Source organism: Diceros bicornis, chromosome 16, assembly GCF_020826845.1.
Source record: "Diceros bicornis minor isolate mBicDic1 chromosome 16, mDicBic1.mat.cur, whole genome shotgun sequence".
Classification (NCBI taxonomy): Eukaryota; Metazoa; Chordata; class Mammalia; order Perissodactyla; family Rhinocerotidae; genus Diceros; species Diceros bicornis.
Genome location: NC_080755.1, coordinates 58,013,993 through 58,037,385, shown reverse-complemented (window position 1 = coordinate 58,037,385; position 23,393 = coordinate 58,013,993).

Here is a 23,393-nt window from a genome sequence, read left to right as displayed (position 1 = left end):
AACCTGTCAGCACCAAGTGTGAACTATAATATTGACAAATGAAAAAATAATCTTTTAGGACGTCAGGAGACTCTCAACATAGAATGCAGAATATGATAAAATAATCTAACTGTATTAGGAATGTATGAAACAATCTTACTGAAGGTAGTAGGGGAAAAGATGTCAACCTAAATAACTTCGAAATAAGTTGAGTCAGTAAGCCTAAAGGCAAAACAAAACAAAAAACCCTGTACATTAACACTATTCTCTAGTCTATAAAGTTGTCTCCTAAGAGAGAACAGGTTAACAATTCTGATTGGTAATGTTATTCACGTGCACTGGAATTGAATGATTGAGTAAATGGATGGCAGGTGGCAGGAGCCAGGTTTCTCACAGTTGGAGAAGGAGTTTACAGATAAGCAAAGGGAGGAGGCTAGAATAATCCACCTGGTAATGGATTAGAGTTAGAGACTTCAGTATGAGCTCATGTTTAGCTTAATATAGATATGAACACTTCCTTTTAGAAATATATGTTCATATTTATACATGTGATGGTATATACATACATATTTCCTTGCTCTGTCAGCTGAGAAGGCCCAGAAACAATGACACCTCGATAGCAACAAACACACCAAGCCCATATCTTGGTTTCTAATGTTATTGGAAAATATCTAATATCTTGGTAAATGGCTGATTCTAGAACTGGGGTGGGATTTATACAAGATGAGAATGGAGCATCTTGTAATCCAGAAAATAAGGAAGTGCTAAAAAGAAAAAAAAAAAGTCTACAATGATGGAGATATGTGAAAAGGACATAGAAGCCAAATGGAAGAACTCACAATGGCCAAATCTGAAACAGTTTGAGTAAGAAAACGAATGAAATAGTATAATATAATCCAAAATATTCAATACAGATCCATGTGTCTATACTGATATAAATAAATAAATGGTTAAATAAATAAATATATGAAAGAGAATAGACAAACCCCTCCTGCATAAGAATTCCAAGTAATTCATGTAGGTACTCCACCCTCAAGGAGGTGGAATATAAATCCCCATTCCTTAACTGTGGATAGCACATAGTGACTTCCTTTCAAAGAGGACAGTATGGGAAGGGGGAAGCGGGCGAGAGTAATTTTCCAGTAGAGAAATCTAATACCACAGGCAGGTGATCAAGATCAATATTAACAGTGATAAGTCATGTTGACAGTCTGTTCTCTTGATATCGTGCGATGAGAAAGGCACTTTACCTCTGTGGTCTTCCCACTCAAAACCCAAACTCCAATGTAATCATGAGAAAAATATCAGACAAAGCCCGTAGAGGGGCATTCTAGAAAAACACCTGACTAATGCTCCTCAAAGCTGACAGGGTCATCAAAACAAGGAAAGTCTGAGAAACTGACACAGCCAAGAGGATCCTACGGAGAGGTGACAACTAACCACACTGTGTTATCTGGATGGAATCACAGAACAGAAAAAGAATATTAGGTAAAAACTAAGGAAATCTGAATAAAGTACAGACTTCAGTTAATAAGAATGTATCAACATTGGTTCATCAATTGTAAAAAATGCACTATACTAAAGGTGCACTATAATAGGGTTAATAATAGGGAGATCTGAGAGGTGGTATATGGGATACTTTATAATATTTTTGCAATGTTTCTATAGATCTAAAACTATTCTGAAATAAAACATTTATTAAAAAGCACAAAAGCAAAAGGAAGCATAACCATAACATAACTCTGCAGATACATAAAATCAGCTGTGGGCATTTTGATTCATATGTCATGGTTCTCATTCTTCTGCAACAGAGTGAAGATTCCAAAGTTTTCATGAAAATAGGAAAACAACAAAAGAGAAAGTGAGTGCTGTGTCATGGAGAAAAACACCACAACCACACCGTAGTTACTTGGCTTCCAGCCCACATTGTTTTCTTTCTACTCAGTTAAATTTCACTTTCCCATAAGTGCTGTAAGTGTTTCTTTCCTATAAACACTGCCATTAACATGATGCATGTGAAGCCCTCGAAATAAGGCCTAACCTGGAGTAAATGAACAATACGCAATAGCAATTATAATTATTAAAGGGACCAAAATCACTATACCAAATGAAGTCCCTATAATTGCCTTATGATGATGATGTGCATAATCACAATGCAGGACGTAAAATTCGGAGTAAATATTGGTTTCACTTAATTTCATAATGTAACCAACTTGAATAAACTTTATTTTTTGGAATCCCACCTGTTTGTAACTTTACCTTGAAAACGTGTTCATAGTAAATTCACTCTTCTATTTCTCAGTCCTACAGATGCATTAGGATATTGTTTTCACGAGGCGACACTGAGCCATGAGGTATTGGCAATGTTGTGTGACATGGGGCTGGCGAAATGATGTGATTCCAGCAAATGAAATGTTGATGGGAACATAGGACTACTTTGCTAGCTTAGGGGTTCACAGCTGTGGGGTACCACTGGGAAACAACACCTGGGAGAAATAATTGGCATTCCTGTGAAGGACAACAGCAATAGTGGCAGCAGACAAATAGGACCATCAGTGGGGAGAATGGTGATGTTGGAGTGGAAGAGTGTGAGAAGATGTTTAGGAGCATCTATGTACCGGTAGGATACTGCCTTGGTCTGACCGTTTGTGTTGCTGACAAACTGATGTGTTGAAATTCTAATGCCCAATATGATAGTATTTGGAGGGAGGACCTTTGGGAGGTGCTTGGGCCATGAGGCTGGGGCTCTTATGAACAGAATTAGTGCCTTTATAAAAGAGACCCCAGAGAGCTCCCTCATCCCTTCCACCATGTGAGGTCCCAGCGAGAAGTCGGTAGTCTGCAATCTGGAAGAGGGCCTTCAGCAGAAACTGGCCAAGCTGGCAGCCTGATCTTGAACTTCCAGCCTCCAGAACTCTGAGAAATAAATTTCTGATGTTTATAAGCTACCCAGTCTGTGGTATTTTGTTATAGCAGCCCAAATGGACGGAGAGATACAGAAATTATTATACAACAAAAACAAAAAAACTTGCAAGTTGTTTTGAGGGGAACTTAAAGTCCAGAAATGTGTGGGTGAGTGGCATATGTCAATAAATTTGGGTTACTCTTTTTTTGTGTGTGTGTGTGAGGGAGTTCAGCCCTGACTTAACATCCGATGCTGATCCTCCTCTTTTTGTTTTTGTTTTTTGTTGAGGAAGATTGGCCCTAGTCTAACATCCATGCCCATCTCCCTCTACTTTATATGGGACGCCACCACAGCATGGTGTGACAAGCAGCGCATCGGTGCATGCCCAGGATCTGAACCTGTGAACCCCTGGCCACCGAAGCTGAGTGCCTGCACTTAACCGCTTGCACCACCAGGCCAGCCCCCTAAATTTGGGTTACTGTTTTTAAAACAGCCACGTTTATATTTCCAGTTATGACTAGTGACAAAGATGGCCTTAAGTGTCCTCCTACTTTGACTAAACTTTAGAAGGTTTCTTCCTAACTCTAGGCCCCTTACCTCCCTTTCCTTAGCAATCTTACTTTAGAAAACTTGTAACTGTAAATCTTCTCTCTGCTCCTTTGAGATGTAAATTTTTTAAAGCCTCTTGCTAGTTTTGCAACCCAGAGATGTCTTTCTCAAGAACTTGGGAACTATCTCTTTGAAATGTAATCAAAAGGAAAATAACGCCCCTATGTCCCAGTCCTTGTGGGAAGGTAGGAGCCTGACCTCAATGGCTACTTGCTCCAGGTTGTAAAGCCAATTAGCATACATGATTGGCTTACCATCTCCACCTTACCTGATTCTTAAAAAAATACCACCTACAGTTTCAGCAAAGTTGAGCTCAGACTCAGTTCTGGCCTCTCTGCCTATTGTAATAGGCTTAAAGTCTTCCTTGTCTAACTTTAGTGTAATTTTTTCTTGGATGCTGGGAATATTTTGATGATGGATAAGGCAAATGGCATAATATGGTGTTGCCAAGTGTATACTGCACCAGAAATCAAAAGATCTTCATTCCAGTTTTGAGTATACAACTTTCTAGTTATTGGGTCTATGACAAGTGGCTTGTGCTCTCTGAGCTTCAGGGATTTTTGGTGTAAAATGGATTATGGGTCAATAAACTATATTGTGTCTATTGTATTTTTCAATGATTTTTTTCCCCTTTGGGAAAGGCACTGAATTATGTGGTTTGAGCATATTCTCTATTTTTTCTTATTCATTAGTGTTTTAGGGGAAGACAGAAATTATTTCTAATACTTTCAATTCTTCCTTTATAGAAGGTATAATTTCCCATAAAATTATTCCGTTCTCTCTAACCACTAAATTCACAAGTTAATATTTAGCAAGCATTTGGGGGGTAAGTTTACTTTTCACTAAAGAATGATTCTGAAGTTGCTTTAACTTGTTTCTATGAAGGACTGCCCTTAAGGGCAAATTTGGGCTAAGATTGTTCAATCTGATGCCAAAAGACTGTTTTTGGCCTCCAAACAGACTTCTCTTGTTGTTCAGCTACAGAAGCCAAAGAAATTAGTTCCTAAACAAGGGAATGTTGTTGTTGTTTCTGTAGCACAGACTAGACTAGAACACTCCAGGTAGAAATGAGAGATTCTTGGTATAGGTTTTATGATGTGCAACCCTTTGTCATTGTTACTCCCAGGAGACAAGGGACCATGTTTTCATGTCAGTGTCCGTTATTCATAGGGAAAAATTCTGTTCTGTAGGGTTTGAGAAACGGAGGAGGAAAAGAAAAAAAAAGACAGAGGAAGGGAAGAGTGGGAGGAAGGAAGAAAAAAAAAGAGAGGAAGAAAAGGAGAGAGAAAAAAAGAACAAGGAAACAGCAATATGATCAAATATGGATAAAGAAAGAATTTTGTTTGTTTAAGCAGGATATTTCCTCATGGATGAATTATTAGAGCACATATTGAGGCATGTACATGCACGACCCAAAGAACATTAGTTAGAAATAGAGTATTGATTACTGGCAATATAGTCTTAAAAACAATATGCGATAGCCTGAAATAAAACATTTACTGAGGTGAAAAGGAGAATCACAGCCCTGCAAGTGTTAACTGGTGAGTGAATTCTCCCAGCTGACACATAAGGAGTTCGTCATCTGTATAAAACCTCCAGGTACCTTAGCGCAATGCTTGAATTCTTCCAAAGTATACCTTTCCTTCATTTTGTACTTTTATTACTGTCTATATTTTACTACAGGGTATTTGTGAGCTTTTTAAGAAATGAAATTTAAATTGAAGAATATACTAGAGAAGAAATTGCATCATTTTCTCCACTAATAAAATACTTTAAGATCCTTTCCTCTCTCTTTCAGCAATGAGCAGGCTTTCGAGCACCTGATCTTATCATCAGGAACCTAGGATAATACCAAGAGGAAGAAGGTAATCATGAAAAATGCTTCTATTTCTTTTTCCAAGCTTACTTTTAGTAAATGTAGAAACAGAAGAGAAAACACAGTATTTTGATTCACTGGGCCTGTTCTTTCAGAAACAATTTTATGCATTTGCTATATTTTGAACCCAATTTTTTCCAGGAGACACTACTTCTGAAATAGGTTACTTCAAAAGAAAAAAAATTTGTTCATTATTATTGTTTTTAAATAGAAGGACTCTTTCATTTATATGATCTTCAGTAGTAATAGGCGCTCTGGAAAATGTGGTCCTGTGATAATGAAGAATACTTTCTAGTAGGGAGCTAAGTTGTCTTCTAGAACCACTATTGCTCCCTTTGCAATTTTATATTCTAAGTTCATTTTAAAGCTTTTCTCAGCTCGGAATTGGGGCAATGCATTTATTTTGAGGATGCCTAATGCACCATCCCAGAAAGATGTAAAACTTTTATGTAAGCTGCCAAGAAGGATAGAAGGATGGTGAAAATTTCCCTATTTGGCTTTTTTCCCCCACTAATATCGTGATAAAATTTTTCTTTGAACTTAAGCAAAGATATATGAACAAATAAAAAATCAATAATAATTTGGGATAAATAAATGTACCAAATCCATTTTATTTACATTGTGTGCTATGTATTGCCAATTTAAGACCAGAATGGTTTGAGATCTTTGGGAGGCAAAGAAAGTAGCTAAGGGATACTAACCTGGGTGGGGACACTTGTTGGTAAGCATCAAAAAATTCAGAATTTTGCAAATAAATGTGAAACATTCTTACTACTTCCGATTACTCTCATTTGGCTTTCTAATCTACCACAGTGGCTGCCCACTGGGTTTTGGGAATGTATATTTGCAAAGGATGGTTACTTTCCATAACCTGTCACACTCAAATTCTCAGAACCTGGGGAAGGATTTTTTATAGTAACAGTATGTATTTCATTATACCTATTGTGTTCATCTTTTCTACAATATTAAAATGATTTTTGTAATGAAAAAATGATATAAAAGAAAAACAATTATTTTGTTAGAGTTTAATGGAATTTCCAATACTATTTTCCATGTCATTTGAACATATTTCAAATGTTGACTTTAAAAATAAATTGGGAAATATAGAAATACGTCTGAGGTTTAAAGCAATACCACCTAAACTTAAGCATCTCCAGTGTCATGAAAATCCTACCTCTATCAACCAGGCTTTTCCCATTTGGGGGAAAATTTCACCACCAGCAAATTCCATTTTGCCCCTGTTATTCAGTTCTGAAGTTTGGTACCTCCCACAATTTAATTTCCTTTCATATTAAAGTCTTTCAAGTTATTTGCAGACATTTGTACTTTCTTCTCCTTATTAAAATTTTCTAGTCCATCAACCAGTCCTTTTTGAGTTTTTAAAAAATAAACTCAATTGCTTTTCTCTGAATTCATTTTGTGTGTTGTAAAAAATAGTCCAGTAGTTGTTCTTATATCTGTGCATTTACTTGTGCTCTTTTCTCTACACTGATTGTGTTTCTCACTAGAAAATTCCCATCCTTAACAGCAAGTCAAATATTACCTTTGCCGGAAGTCCCGTCTCTATTTCCCCAGTGAGATTTGGTTGTTAGCTCTGTTTTCCCATTACTCTGTTTACGTAAGTTTAATGACTTTCATCAAATTATATATGATTAATTTTGACATATTTTCTTCCTGTTTTAATGAAGTCTCCAGTGCCTTGCAAATATTAGGTTCTCCATAAATGTTTGTTTACGACTGCCATGATGATAGATGTTTATAAAGCAGGCTTCTTTTCTCAATGCATACATAGAATAGTAATCATGGATTCAAACAGTGGCATCATATGAATTTAAAACTTAAGGCTACATTTTTAGATGATACCAGTTCTAACAACCCGAATAGCTGGGCCATTTACTTTCTTCACTCTGAGTAACTGATACCATAATCACTGAGAAAAGTAGGTAAATTCTATATGAAAATGAATAAAAACTATTGCTTTTAGTTTTTAATACTTTATTACACTAAAATAGATTCTTTGTTATAAATTAAAGACATTTAAAAAAATAAGAACTTTCTAATTATTAATTTGTTCAGAATGACTGGTAGACCCATTCAGTAACTGTCATATTAATTTTCATCCTGAAATTGAGGAAACGTGTCATTTCAGTGGGAACCTCCATTCAGAAACTCTTTAAAAAGGACTTTGCAGTTTTATGGGATTTTATGTGCAAAGAAAGAAAGAAGGGAAAAATTCATCCATATTAACAACCTGGAAATTGAAACAATAGGAGCTTTTGGACAAATGCCAAACTCTCCAGAAATAAGCCAGTTATGAAGTTCTGCTTTTCTATTTCCACTCTCAAACATGTGTTCATATAGAATGAAAACTAGTGGCAGAAAAATTGACTTGATCATCATACTCATTAACTGCAATGACATCACCTCTGTTACAAATACTACAGCATTTCTTTACTAGTGCTGGCCTGTGTTTTGGTTTCTCTCCTGGAGATTCTTATTTTGCTTTAAAATTCACTGTAAGCAAAACCAAGTAGGTAGCTAAAAATCTCTATAATCATTTTGAACACATGGCTAAATTTATTTGTTAAATTTTTCATCAAATCACAATATTGTTAAGAGACTATATAATCAACAAATGTTTGAATAGGAAAAAAGAAACAGAAGAGTCTAACTTTGTGGACAATAAGCTAAAATTTTGATAATCTTTTAACACCTTGGCAACATAAATAACTTGGAGAAAAACTATAATTTTGTATTGTTAGCACAGTTAATCCAAATGTTGTCAGATTCATTATTATGTATAAATCTCTGGTTCACACTTTCTTTTATATATGTATATATATATATATTTAATTTTTTTTGATGAGGAAGATTCACTCTGAGCTAATATCTGTTGTCAATCCTCCTCCTTTTTTTGCTTTATGAAGATTAGCCCTGAGGTAACATCTGTGCCAGTCTTCCTCTATTTTGTACATGGTTGCCACCACAGCATGGCTTGACGAGTGGTACAGGCTGGCACCTGAGATCTGAACCCGCGAACCTAGGCCGCAGAAGCAAAGCCTGACAGTCTTAATGGCTGTGCCATGGGGCCAGCCCCAACATGTTCTTATATTTCAACCTAACCACCAAAGCAATAAAACTTAGTTCTGCAACAATTATGTTTACGGTTATGGTATTTGGTGACATTTTATTTTTACCAGAAAATATGAAGAAGACCATCATTGTATATGACTACTTGTGCATAAAATAGAATAGAATAAAATAAAATAAAATAAAATAAAAGCTATATAATCAAGTTTCCAGGTACAGAGATGATTGTTTTAATGTAGTTTGTTTTATAGAGGGACATTTTTTCTGCCCAAGGGTAGTCTCCTATTTGGGAAAAATATTCATTGCATGATATTTTTCAGAAATTGCATTGATCTAATACCTTTATCTATATAATTTCCTTGAAAATTTTTAATTTTAAACTACTGTACTTGAATTAATTATACTCTCATTAGCCATCATATCATCAGTGAGGAATTTTGTATCAATGCCCTGTACTAAAGTAATTTGTCCCTCATGCAAATAATCACTTTAGCTTGGAAAAATTTAAAGAATTATAGGTCTTGATCAAAATAATGGTGGTAATTTGTGGTAATAGTTAGCAATTAGAAAGATAATACAGCATATAATGGAGCTGGCCAATTTGCTTATTTTTCACCTAAAAATAAATGCATTCTCTTGAATTAAAGCCAATCTACATCTTCAAATATCTAGACCTGAACTAAGCCCCTAAAATATAGCATAACGTACAAAAAGAGACCAGATTGCTTAAGAGTAATGAAATGCTACTATTTGCCCATAAGAAAATTTAATCTAACTGACACAACCTCTTTAAACCTATATTAGCTAAATATAAGATGACATCATTTATTGGAATTTGAAATAAAATACAAAAATCTAATTTGTATATTTATTATCAATATTGTATTATCTAAGGCAAAACAGTGTGATATAAATAAAAAGTTAAAAACAAACAAGAGATCAGTCTATGGAGAAAGCCCTAATTAGTGTCATATTTTCAGTGCTCACATAGAAAATAAAGGACGTCAATGAACTGTTTAGGTGATATAAATATTCATGTGTCTATCCACATTCAGTCATTTATGTTTAGTGGATTCAGAAGAGAGGACCAAACATTTAAATGATTACAGTAGAACTTGTCATAAAAAGAACAATATTAGATGATGTATTAAAAATTGGATCCATCTGGAAAAATATCTGAAGTGGCTAAGAATTAGAATGTCAGAAAAAAAATTTGCCACCATGTCTAAATGAGATAATGTGGCATATTAAAAAATCAGCACTATTAAAATGGATTGATTTTAAAAAATGAATAGCGTAGTGAATTTTAACAATTCAAAGTGAATAACGGACATTAATCTTCCTTCAATAAATCTTTGAAAAATGACAGAAGAGGAATAAAACAATTAGGCAGGAACCCAGAAAATAAAAAAAAAAAGAATGGAAGAGAAGACAAAAAAAATCAAGTACTGTGAACAAAATTTTGAAGCTAGGAAGTAGACAGACGTATGATATCTGACGTAACAGAAGGGAGATAGACAAATACCTAAGATGATACAGGAGAAATTTTAGGAAGGAAGTCTCTACTCACTTCAGATCCTTCAAGCATCGTCAAGAATTAGCAACAGACATCTCTAATTTTTAGATATGATAATCTAAAATAAATAAATAAACAAAAGAATGGTTTGACAAATGGTAAAAACAAACACTCAGACCTGTATCACTTCAACTCTATTGCACAGCCAATAAAATATACTTTCTTTCCTAGTAGAAAACAAAGTTAAATTTATTTTTTGGACAGAGTGAAATCAACAGCTTGGGATTTAGGAAACCAGCTGAGGGTCAGATGAGGTGCCTATTAAAAATAACAGTATTAAATAAAAATTTGTAGACTCAATGGTGGGATTCTTTGGCCCTCTGCCTCTTTTGCTCTTAGAATGTTGCCATCCACATTGGCACTCCAGGCAGAAATACAGATGATTCCTTTCTAGGGAAACTCACAGGCCCAAAAGGAAAATACGAAGAGACAGACAATGGGTATTTCCAAAGGAAAATAAAGGATCTCAACCATATTCTTTGTATGAGACGTGAAATGAAAACCCAAAAGCTTAAATGCAGATTTCGAATAAGTTATTTTTTAATGAATATACATAGAAAATAAACATACAGGAAAGTTCAGTTAACAATTCTAATCACCTGGGCAGTATCCATTCCAGTTTGTACCCCAATTGCCATTAGTGCCTCCCGTCTAAATGTAATTAGCTTTCCTCACTATAGTATTAATCATTCACTTGTTTATTTTTTTATTTTATTTTTTGTTTATTGCAGTAACATTGGTTTATAACATTGTATAAATTTCAGGTGTACATCATTATACTTCTATTTCTGCATAGATTACATCATGTTCACCACCCAAATACTAACTACAACCCATCACCACACACATGTGCCGAATTATCCCTTTTGCCCTCCTCCCTCCCCCCTTTCCCTCTGGTAACCACCAATCCAATCTCTGTCTCTATGTGTTTGTTTATTGTTGTTATTATCTACTACTTAATGAAGGAAATCATATGGTATTTGACCTTCTCCCTCTGACTTATTTCACTTTGCCTAATACCCTCAATGTCCATCCATGTTGTCACAAATGGCTGGATTTCATCGTTTCTTAATACTTTTTATCCTAAATAATAGATCTAAGTTTTGCCTGTTTTTAAATTTTTTAAAAAAGAGAGTGATATGTTTTTCACTCTCAACATTTTGTGTGTCTGTGTGTGTAGTTATGTATTTTTTTTTTTCTGGGATTTTGGTGAGGAAGATTAGCCCTGAGCTAATATCTACTACCAATCCTCCTCTTTTTGCTGAGGAAGATTGGCCCTGGGCTAACACCTGTGCCCATCTTCCTCTACCTTATATGTGGGATGCCTGCCACAGCATGACTTGACAAGCGGTGTGTAGGTTCTCACCCAGAATCTGAACTTGTCAACCCTGGGCCGCTGAATCAGAGAGTGGGAACTTTAACCACTACACCACTAGGCCGGCCCCTGTGTGTGTTTTTGTGGCCTCTTCATTTATGTCGTTCACTTGAACTAGCGCTTCATTTTCATTGCTGTACTACTATTCCATTGTATGAAAATACAATGACTGATCTACTTTATGATTTGATTTCATTGTTTTCAGTGATGCTACTATTTCAAACACTGCTACCATGAACATTTGTTATGTGTTTCCTGGCACATTTGTGCAAAAATTTCCCTAGTGTATTTGTGTAATAGTAGAAATATTGTGTGATGAGGAAGCACTTCTTCAAATTTACTAGGTAATGAAAAACTGTTTAAGTCTTTGTACAAATCTGAATTCTACCATGAGAGTGTATGAATAACATAAGAATTCTTTTTCCTCTGAATACTGGCCAATACTTAGTTTGACAGAATTTTCAGTTTTTGCAAATCTGATATGTATGCAGTATTATCGCTTTCAATTTTAATTTGCATTTTCCTGATTACTAATTAGGTTGGACATATTTTTATGTTTTAGTGGCCATTTGGATACCTTAAGAAGTTCCTAATCAAGTATTTTGAACATTTTTTATACAATTTTCTGACTTTTTCTCACCGATGGAGTCCTTCGTATATTTTGAATTAGAACTTATAACAGAAGTCAGCAATTTTTACTGTAAAGGTCCAAATAGTAAATATTTTAGACTTTTTAGCCAAGAGGCAAAATCAAGCATAATATGTGGGTACCTACATTAAAGATTGAAAACAAATTTTCCCAAAGTTTTAGTTGATGAAATTTAAATATAAATGATAATATTTGAGTACTCATTTTTTGTAATACAGTTTACTAATGAGAAGAATGAAATTCTTTTCCTGGGATAACACTTCACTTTTTCTGTCAAATTCTGAACATGAGGATATAGCACGATAAAAAATCCCCAAAGTTTCTCTGACATGATTTCCTAAAAACGAGTGATGCATATGGTCATTTTTACAGTTTGAAAGTGGATACTCATATGCTCATCTCAAATAGTGGAACCTATTTTCCAGAGTACTTTCTCTCTCGGTAGGTGACACCATCAGTCTCCAATTTATCCAACTTAGACACCTTGGAGTCAACTTTGAAACCTGCCTGACACCCATCTCCCTCATCCACTCGGTCATTAGGTTCTGCAAACTATTTATCCTAAGAATTTCTGAAAGCAGTTCTTTGTTCTTTATGCTTACTCTAATTTGCCCTCATGGTCACCCAGAATACTACACTAGTGACTTTGTGGGTTTCTCAGCCCCTTGTCATAGACCTTTTAATCCACCCTCTATGTAGGATGCATAGTTATTCTCAATAGATTGTAAATTTGACCATGCTGTGCTCTTGCTTTCGTATTTACATAAGAAAAGCCATACTCCATGGTGGAGTATGTAGAGCCTTCTCTGGGCTGGCCCTTATCTACTTGTCCAAACACAGCTCTGCCATGTATGTGTTCTAGCACTACCACGTTCTTTGAATACAATTCATGCAGTTCAATCCTCTTCCTCAATTCCGTAACTGTGTTCGTGTTACCTAGGAGGCCAGGAATGCCTTACTCCTACATTTTCTGCTGTTATTTGTCTGTTTTCTAGTCATTCTTTAGAATTCAGATCACGCACTAACACTTCCAGGAAAATTCACAACTCCTTTCTCCTTGACTAGATGCCCCACCATATATTACCACTTCTGTGGATATCCGATGCATTGTCTGCACCCCATACACTGTGAAACTATATGGCCAGGACAATCAAATACGTGGCTGTATTTACAGGGCCCATTATGGTGTCTTAGACATAGTAAATCTGAGCAAATATTTATTGAACTAAAATGAACTGGGTTGAGCCTAAGATTAAGTATTTGTTAAAATGACCCATAGATTCAGTTTCAACCTAAACATCCTTTTTAATTTTTTCATTGTAAAGCAGATTTCAGCCATGATTCACATTATATGAGACTTCTTATTTCTCCAGGGATTTCTCCAATTCTCCAGATCCACCACTGCATTTTTTCCTCATTAAATAAAAGAGAATGTTTTCCACTCCTTAGGTCATATAGGTTAAAGAACCGGAGCCCTCAATTCAATAACTAGCTCTTTCTAAGGAAAATTAAGTTTTCAATGCGTCAGCACTCCCGCCTTTCCTATCCAAGAGCTTCTAGACAGCGTGTAAAATTTTGCAATAATTTCTAAGCAACAAACTTTGCCTACAAAGGAGTACTGACAGAAGTCCTGTCCAAGTCACAAGAGTTTCTGTTAAAAAAAAAACTTCCCATTTGATATTAATCATTTGATCAATTCAATTGAAAATCATTTGATATCAATTCCTACTTACCTACGTATTCAGAAGTGAAGTCAGACGATGGACAAAACCAAAATTGTCCCAAGGTAACTTGTTATGTCCAGAAAAGTAGCTGGAAGACATCTAACTAAATGCTTTAAATTGAAACCTCCCTTATAAATGTGTTAACATGAAATTTCCAAAAAAATGTTGTTTACTTTATTATAATGTGAGTGCCTTTTGTTTTCTCTTTCAATTATTTACTGTTTTTTTTTTATCACCAGCATCAATACTATCAAATGGCCATAATTGCTAATATTCATTGAGCATTTGCTCAGTTAATGTACCTAACATATGTTAACCCATTGAACCACCATTAAAACCAAAGAAAATAAATAGTATTATTAACCTGGCTTTTAAGAAGAAGACTGGGGGCCGACTCTGTGGCTTAGTGGTTAAGTGCGTGGGCTCTGCTATTGGCAACCCGGGTTTGAATCCTGGGCACGGACTGATCCACCGCTTGTCGGGCCATGCTGAGGCAGCATCCCACATATAGCAACTAGCAGGATGTGCAACTGTAACATACAACTATCTACTGGGGCTTTGGGGAGAAAAAGGGGAAAAAAAAAGGAGGAGGATTGGCAATAGATGTTAGCTCAGGACTGGTCTTCTTCAGCAACAAAAGAGGAGCATTGGCATGGATGTTAGCTCAGGGCTGATCTTCCTCACCAAAAAAAAAAAAAAAGAAGAAAAAGGCTGATGCAAATACAGTACACTTCCCAAGATTTCACAGCTAGTAGCAAATCTTAACTATTTTCTTCTCCTCCTCAAAGTGGTGGCTTCTGGAAAAATACAGACTGCAGGAACCTCTCTAACTTGTTTATTATTTTGTTCCCAAGACCTAGCAGACTACTAAGTTCACAGCCATTGCTAAATAAATATTCGTTCAATATATCTAACATTTGAAATTCATTTCGAATGGGCCTTAGGCTTTAGTAGCTAGTTTAATATGATGGATAAGTTTGGAGTTAGGGCCAAGACAAAAATAATGCACCTTTAAGATAGTTTAAAAGGACTCTAGAAAGCATAGTAAATGAATCAAGTATTTTAGCAGTGTTAGACACATGGTAAAAAATTCTACTCAGTTCAACATGTAATGAAGACTTGTTATGTGTCTGGCATTGTGCTCAGTGCTTTGGATTAGGAGAAGGAGAGGTCCTTACTTTCTAAAGGCAGACTTTCTATTAGGGAAGACAAACATGCAAATATGTGAGTGTAATAGACAGCATGGCTGCTATAATGGTGACTGAAAGGTGCTATTGAATTACAAACAAGGTACCAATTCATTTGGTTAGGAGAATAGGTTAAATGATGTGCAAAGCTACAAAATGGAGGGACCGTTGAATAGGAGGTCATCAAATAGACGAGAGGGTTTGGAATAGTATTCCACTTAAAAAAGAACAGTGTGAGAAAGATTTAAAAGTGCGTGGTTTAGCTGTGGAACAGAGAATAGTATGACAAGAGCAGAGAGTGAATAAAGTATCTGTTTTAACATTGCAAATGGCGTCCTGTGAACACGTTGGAGGTATTTCAAGATTTAAACAGCATGATGTGCGTACTAGAGTCAACCACGGCAGTGACATGAAAGCTGCAGGGGGAAAGCGAGGTCAGAAACAAACGACCACTTATAATCAATATTAATAGCATGAAGATATGAGAGGGGCTTGAATAGGCAAACAAAATCAACAATCTTGTAGCTAGACTAAGAAAAAAAGAAAGAAGACTCAGAAATGAAAGAGGAAACATTAAAATTGTTGCCACAGAAATACAGAGTCATAAGAGACTACTATGTACACTAACAAAATGGATGACCTAGAATACATGTTCATTCATTTACAGATTGTTTATGGTTGCTTACATACTACAATGACAGAGTTATGTGGTTGCAACAGAGACTATATGGCTCACAAAACTTAAAATGTTTGGTATCTGCCCTTTACAGGAAAAAAAGTTGTCAATCCTTGATATAAAGTATTTATTGTAACTGAGGAAAAAGTGCTGTAATTAATAAAGACTTACTTCAGTTTTTATTTGTTCTTCAGTACGTATTTTCTAGGATCTTCTAAATTGTTTCCTGATGTACATGAGAATTATTGCTCCAAATCCTAAAATATCAATTGCAAAGAACTGCAAAGGGTCTCAGATTTTTGCCCTACTTGCAAACTATTACCGCAGTTTCATGCATGCTGGCAGAAAACATGACACTCTGGGGCCAGAGACAAAGGATTTATTTCACTGCATAGCAGGTTGTTTGTGCTGGTCGCCCTTGCCCCTCAAGTTCCACGGCACAGTGTGGATTGCCCAGGCAGATACTGTGTAAAAAGTGGGTTTGTGTTAGAGCTGAATAGCCCCAAGCTTAGAGAATCTCATTCATTTATAATAGGCTGCAACAAATTTACCGAGACTCTCATCAAGATGAGAGACATTATCTTTATTATTCTGGAAAGGAAAATGACTCACCCTCTGCTCTGGAGGGAGATGCTATGACTTGCTGATGACTATGCAAACATTATGGAAAGATAGTCTAGAACAAAAGCTGTCAATGCCTCTGCTCTGAAGACATGAAAGACCCGTGGTGAATTGTCTTCTAACAGTAATCAAATATACAATATTTCTAACTGCATCTCTAAACAAACTGTTGTTAGTATGCAACAAGTTTATAATTTTCTCACAAAGTTTTTATATTTCCTCTGTGCTGATGAGTGGGCTTATGTGCTTATACAGCTTCACACAAGCCTAACTCATTTGACTGAATTCTTTTCTTTGATAGTTCTTTGTAGGAAGAAGAAGGTTGTTGTAGGCAAAAAATGGATAAGTGAAGAAGATGTAAGTACCTCACTGGCTAAAAGATGTTGCCATCAATTGAATGACAAAATTTTCCAGATCAAACCACCTATATTGGTATCACAGTTGCCCTCCTCAAAGCATCTTGGCTAATCTCCAAACAACCTTCTTATTATTGCAACTATTTGTTTTTATATGTGCTTTTCTCAGCTGTAGATGCTGGAGAAAATACAAGCTGTGACATCATGCCATTCTTCCTAATAAAAACATTACTTTTGAAACATAGATTTTGACATTGTTAATAATCTTTTATGGTGCTTATAAGGCCTTAATGACAAGGTATGACAATCAGACACTTACTGCCCATTCAGGAGAGATTTCCACTGCAGTTGCCATAGCAAATAGAGGATTTCATATTCATGCCTATGCTGTGAATTTGTCATGCTTTTGATTCCTTTCTATTTTAGGCAATGCTTGTTATGTTTCAAGCATTCTACAGATGATGCACAATTATCTTTAAGTGTGTGTAGGAGACAATAAAAAAGAAAGCATAATAGAATGTCAAATACGTTCATCTGACTCTAATAATTAATTCTGCTCTGTCTACACAAGCAAATATCAAAGTAGAAGGAATGATCCATTTCAGTTGGGAAGAAACAAATTAATCAATTTGTGGGAAAAGCTTATTTAGAGTTATACTGGAGATTAATGTAAGAATGAAGATTCTTCTAAATCTGTTTTACCACTGTATCCCAATGACTAGAAAAATGCCTGTCATTTAGTAGACATCAGTAAATAATTTTTAAAAATTAATTAATTCAAAGAGGAACATTATCTAAGGTCTACCACCCAGGATTAAATAGCGACAATTATTTGGATTTTTTCTCTCTGAGTATTTTTCCCAGTAAGGAAATTAGATGCTTTATTAAATGGGATGAAGAAAACATATACAAATAGATTTATTCACAGTACTGTATATACAGCTCAGACACATTTACATTTAATATATAAAAAAACTAATTTTCTTTAAAGGGAATATATTATAATTTATTATGTATGTGTATGTATATATGTATATATATATAAATTCAAATTTAAAAGCATAACCTGAACTCTTCAATTTGTGTTGAGAAGTCACTCGGTCTACTTTTTCTTATATTCATTTTGGTCTTTTAATAGTCTCGATATAATCTCACTCTCATTGATGCTTTAATAATCAGATATTTAAATTGGTTTTCTAATTTATTAATTCTAATTTAATAAGAATGTGTTGTTTTTCATTTTCCTTTGGTAATTTTTTCATTTTTCTACTAAAAATAAAAATTATTTCAAACCATAATTTAATTTCTGCCATTAGTTTACCCTGGACATTTCAAAGTGAAGATACAATAAATGTACTTAAATAATAAGTGTTAGTGTAAAACTAATTTCTTAAAAGTTTCTCAATGTGTTTTAAAAATATATATATATCTATAGAGAGAAAGAGTTGTTGAGACCTGTATTTCCTCCCTCTGATTTCTGTATTTGTTTATTTTATTTTCATTCTTAATATAGAATTTAAAATATTTTAAAATTTAGCACAATGTTTAACTCAAAATGCCGTCTCTTTTTGGGCTAACATTGGTGGCCTAGCAGTTAGGTTTGGCATGCTCCACTTCAGCAGCCTGGGTTCAGTTCCCCAGTGCAGACCTACACCACTCATCTGTCAGTGGCCTTGCTGTAGTGGTGGCTCACATATAAAAAGAGGAAGATTAGCAAGATAGCTCAGAATGAAACTTCCTCAGCAAAAAGAAAAAAAAAAAAAGGTATGTCTTTTTTATATTTAAGGCTGCTTCTTCAATTTTTAAAATTTCCCATTATAGGTAACACTGCAACAAACTTCTTTGCAAACATGTCATTTATCCATGGACATTTTTAGGCCGTTTCCTGCAATGAACACCCATATTTCCCTGCCTCTTTTATTTTTTTAGTCACTTGTTGTGATTTTTTAATCTGGAAATCATGTCCTTCTTGCCTAGACATGTTTCTTGTATTATTTTTTTGACACTTTTCTTCTCTCTGTTGTTACTTTCTGGAAATCCTGCTACCAAGATATTGAATATTCTAGACTGGTCCTTTAATTTTCCTCTTATTTCCCATTTTGACTTTTTCTCTAGTTGCCAGCTTTCTCACCTTAAACAACCACAAGTTCCAATGAATTTTAATATTTTTGCTATCAACTTTCCATTGATAACACTTCTTGTTCTTTGAGTTTTTCTTTTACATAATGTCTAGCTTTTATTTTATGGAGTCATTATCTTATTTTTCTAAGAATCTGAACTGTAGCTTGTTCATTTTTCTTTTGTAAGTTGTCTTTTGTTCCCTTTATTGCCTTGGTTTCTTGCAAATCCTCTTTTTTTCCTGTTTATTTTGGCCTTTGTTGTTGATTAGTGGTCTTTTTCAGTGATAGATGATCTTCAGCTTTCTGTTAATATATGAGAGAAAATACAAAAAGATAGACTAGACATTCTTTATGCACATTTGTCATCTAGTGATCTTCACTTGGTGGTTGGTATATGTTATTGATCTGGATGCTTATTTAGAGAATTGAATAATGTCATTATCAGTTAGTTCTTTCATCTGAGTCATCAACTTCCCAAGAGGAAACCCTCCAATATCCTACATTGGTGGTTATAAGCTGACTACTAGGATTCTGGAAACTGTATGCTGAGGAAATTTGGGAGGTCCTACCAGCTGGGAAACATGGTGTGGATTAATCTTTCCATCTTCAGTAGATAGCCTCTCAATCCATTGTGCTGGGTCTTCAGAGTTTATATGCTAATAATAGTTGAAGCATTGATTTTGTTCCAATTTTATTTTGTGATGAGGGAACATGAGTTTATGGCTAAGTGGAATATAGCAAAACATTCTGGATATCTAATTTATATATATATAAATGTAAATATATATATATATACATACATACATACACAGACATATTCATACTATTTTCTTTATGGGGTTTCTACCTTTTCCCTATTTTATTATTGTTTTCACAGGGCTTCAGAAAGATATCCAGATATGTACATGTATTCAGTTTACTAAGTTTAACCAGAATATACTTATTTTCATATATGAATATATGTGAATTGGCCCAACATAGCAAGAAATGAGGAAGTGTTGTACGTTTTGAATGATAAGAGAAGGTAGTTTTACAATAAAGCTCGACAATCATTGGCTTTAGGGCTCATCACGATTTTCCAAGTCTTTCTTCCATGTTTCATTTTCAATCCATAAGCAATCTGCAGGAAAGTATTTTAAAGAATGCGCCAAACCTCTGCATAGAATAATAGAAATACATATTTCTATGCCAGTATCACATGATGAGGCTTTTGGAGAAATTATATTTAAAAAGTGAGTAGATTGTCTTCTAGAGTAAGTTTTAGGAATGTAGAAAGTAATACTGCATTCGAGAATCCATACAGAGTGATGTGATGTTCCTCACAACTATTTGTGTTTCTCAAAATACTAATAAAAAGCAGAACTAAGATAGATAGAACCAGGAAGAAACTGTGCCCAAGGGTTGAAAAAAATCAATACAAAGACAGAGACAGACCATATAGTCTGGTGAATATTATATTGAACTAGCAAAGGTACTCCTTAACACTAAAAAAAAAAAATCATCGCTGAAACAGGAGTTGATACGTGGCCTGGAAAATGAAAACTCTGGCTCTAATTTAACATTCTGAAATTCTTTTAGATGTTAATTATGTTTCTTTAAATTATTTTCCAAACTGTTATGTTTAGGTAGGTTGCATATTCAGGCCAAATAAAACTGAAGTTATAGGTCTGTGAACAAAAATTTGATGGAAATAATTAAAAGTTCTCTGGATTTTTATAAAACAGTAGATTTGCATTTTGGGGACATGAAGCTTGACTTCCCTATTTATATGGTAGAGAAGTCACATAATTATCAGGTTAAAGAGTAATGAAATGAGAATTTTATTTGAAGACAAGCAGCCCATGGAATGAGAGGATTACATATGCCTAAATCCATGATATATCAAATTAATTAAATGAGGATGTGTCCCAAGAGCAAAAATAAAATATTAGAGGCACTTCAGGGTCACTACTCTCCTATTTACTACATAGCTGTTGGTAACAATAGATGACTTAGAAGTTGCTATTTGTTATGAATGTATTAAAAACCAATTGGAATTATACACTGCCCCTTCACACGTGGGCCAACAACAGACTACATGGGGTTTGTGTGTTGTTATTTTTCCTTTCTCTTTACGCAGAAGAGAATTTAGCAACAGCTTCAAGGTGTAGGTAGGAACCAAAAATCATCAGGGCTGACTGGATAAACCTGTTGTAGGAACAAAATGAATCTATTTTAACAACTCCCTAGAGTTTACGAACAGTTTTCAGCAACATAATCTCAAGAGTGTGGTAATGGAATTCCTACACGTAAGAAATGTGGTTATTGGAGAGATTACTTAGAAAAGTAAAAGGTATATGATCATATTTATACCTGTGTTTGTAGATTATTTTATTCTACTTATATTCAATAAAGCAAGATTCTGGATTCACCAGACCCATATAAGAATAGAAAATGGTTTGGCAAACAGAGATTACTTTTAGGACTCTGCTGAAGTACATAATGGAAACATGAAAGAAATATATATTTTCTTATAGAAGCAGATTCTGATGTTCATGTCGTTTGTAATAATATCGAGTAAATAAAATTGAAACTACCTGGAAAATGTTAGTGAATAATAATAATAAAATTCTTTTGTTATCAGACATTGCACAATGCCTTCAAAATCTCATTTCGTTTACACATCATCCCGATGAAGAGAATACTATAGTCATGCCTAATTTCAATTTAGGAAAATTAGGCTTAAAGAGTCTCATGATTTGTTTGTGGTTATAAAACTATTAAGTGTCAGATCTTTAATCTAAATTTGAGTTGACTGATTCTAAAACAAATGGCTTTAAGTACATGTAGGAGTTGGCAAACTTTTACTATAGAGGGGGCAAATCACTTAGGATTTGCTGGCCATATGGTCCATGTCACAACTACTCTGCAGTTGTAGTGAGAAAGCAGCCATAGACAATACACAAAGAAATGAACTTTTTCTTTGAATATCCTATATATATAAAACTGTTATGGTTAGGGGTAGGGGAAGATTTGACCTGATGGCCATAGCTGGACAACTTCTGCTATATGGTATCATTATTTCTTTTCTGGTTGTAATTCACATCTGTACATAATGAAATATTCTTATACTATCTCTACATAAAAAGTGAAATTAAAAAGTATTATCTAATGACATTGAGATATGTAGAAAAGCAAATTTGGTAATTTGACACAAAAGAAAATGGACTTTGGAATTTAAAACAAATAAATAAGCAAACACACAAACTTGGGTTCAGTCCTTTTCATGTTACTTAAGTTCTCTAAGCCTCAAATTCGCTATAAATTGGAGATTATTTAACCTACCTTGGAGGATTGTTGTGAATATTAAATTATTCTGTAAAATTCATTGTTTGTGTAGTCATTCAATAAATGTGATTTGTAGACCCATCTAATTGGTTTTTAGAATAAATTATCAGTATATTTGTTTCAAACATGTGCTCCAATTATCAATATAGATAGCAATTTTTCATATTAAAAGGTTTTACATGTTTCTGTAAATATTAAATTTTTTTTCCCACTTAGAATAAAATAGTAAATGTATTTCAATGTTACACATCAGTTATCTTGTAAAGAAATGTCTGTGATATATGGTGGAATTGTAAATGTGCACATAGAATGCAAATTTTGGATTCATATTTAAATATCAGGATTCAGATATTAAATCATAAGATTCCATAATCATACTATTTTCATCACATATAATAATAGCACTCTTTACATAGGTATCATTTCTACTGTAGATGCAATATGAATACACTGTAGACTATTTGGAAAATTCCAAAAGTTATAAGGGAAAATAATTCTATAAAGGCTACATATAGAAATAATATTAGTTTTTTATAAATTTATATTGACAAATTCCATATATGTATGTATATATATATATGTATGTACATATGCATATGTGCACACGTGTGTGTGTTTGTGTGAGATACATGAATATGTGTGTTCTATTTGTATATAGCCAAGCATAGACTTATGGATCACATTTTTAATATATTTTAATACGAATTGTTAAAAGATATACATTTTCTCTTTTGACATCAATAGAGTTAATAAGATAATTGGACACCTAAGTAACATGTAAACTGAAGAGGAAAGACAGTGGATAAAATTCTCCCGCAAAGATCAAGGCTGCAGAATAATTAAACCTAGAGATAAGTAAGGAAGAGTTTTAAAATTAAGTGACAAAAACCAGCTGTATATGTTAAAGACTCCCACCCCGGGTGTCGAGAAAAGAACATGTACATCTCTGACTAGGAAGTGGAAAGGCTCAGGGTTTCACTGACTTTGGAAATGTTTTGACTCAGTTGGGAATGAGATTAATGACTTCGTGAAATCAAAGCATGCGGGAGAATCCAGCTGGGGACTGCCTCAGCTGATTAACCAGCGTAGCCTAAGAAATGGCATACAGTTGAGTTATGATTGCCTGCCTTCACAGCCATAAAAAAATAACAAGAATAAATGTTCAAACTCACACACTGACAAAGGGATTAAAGGTAAAAAAAATGAATATGTATGAATCAAGCTTAGAAAACATTAGTACCAAGCATTGATCAGAAAGAATAAGCCTCGTATGTCAAATCTGAACGAGGAAATTCACATGTAAATATCTGGAAAAAGCATATG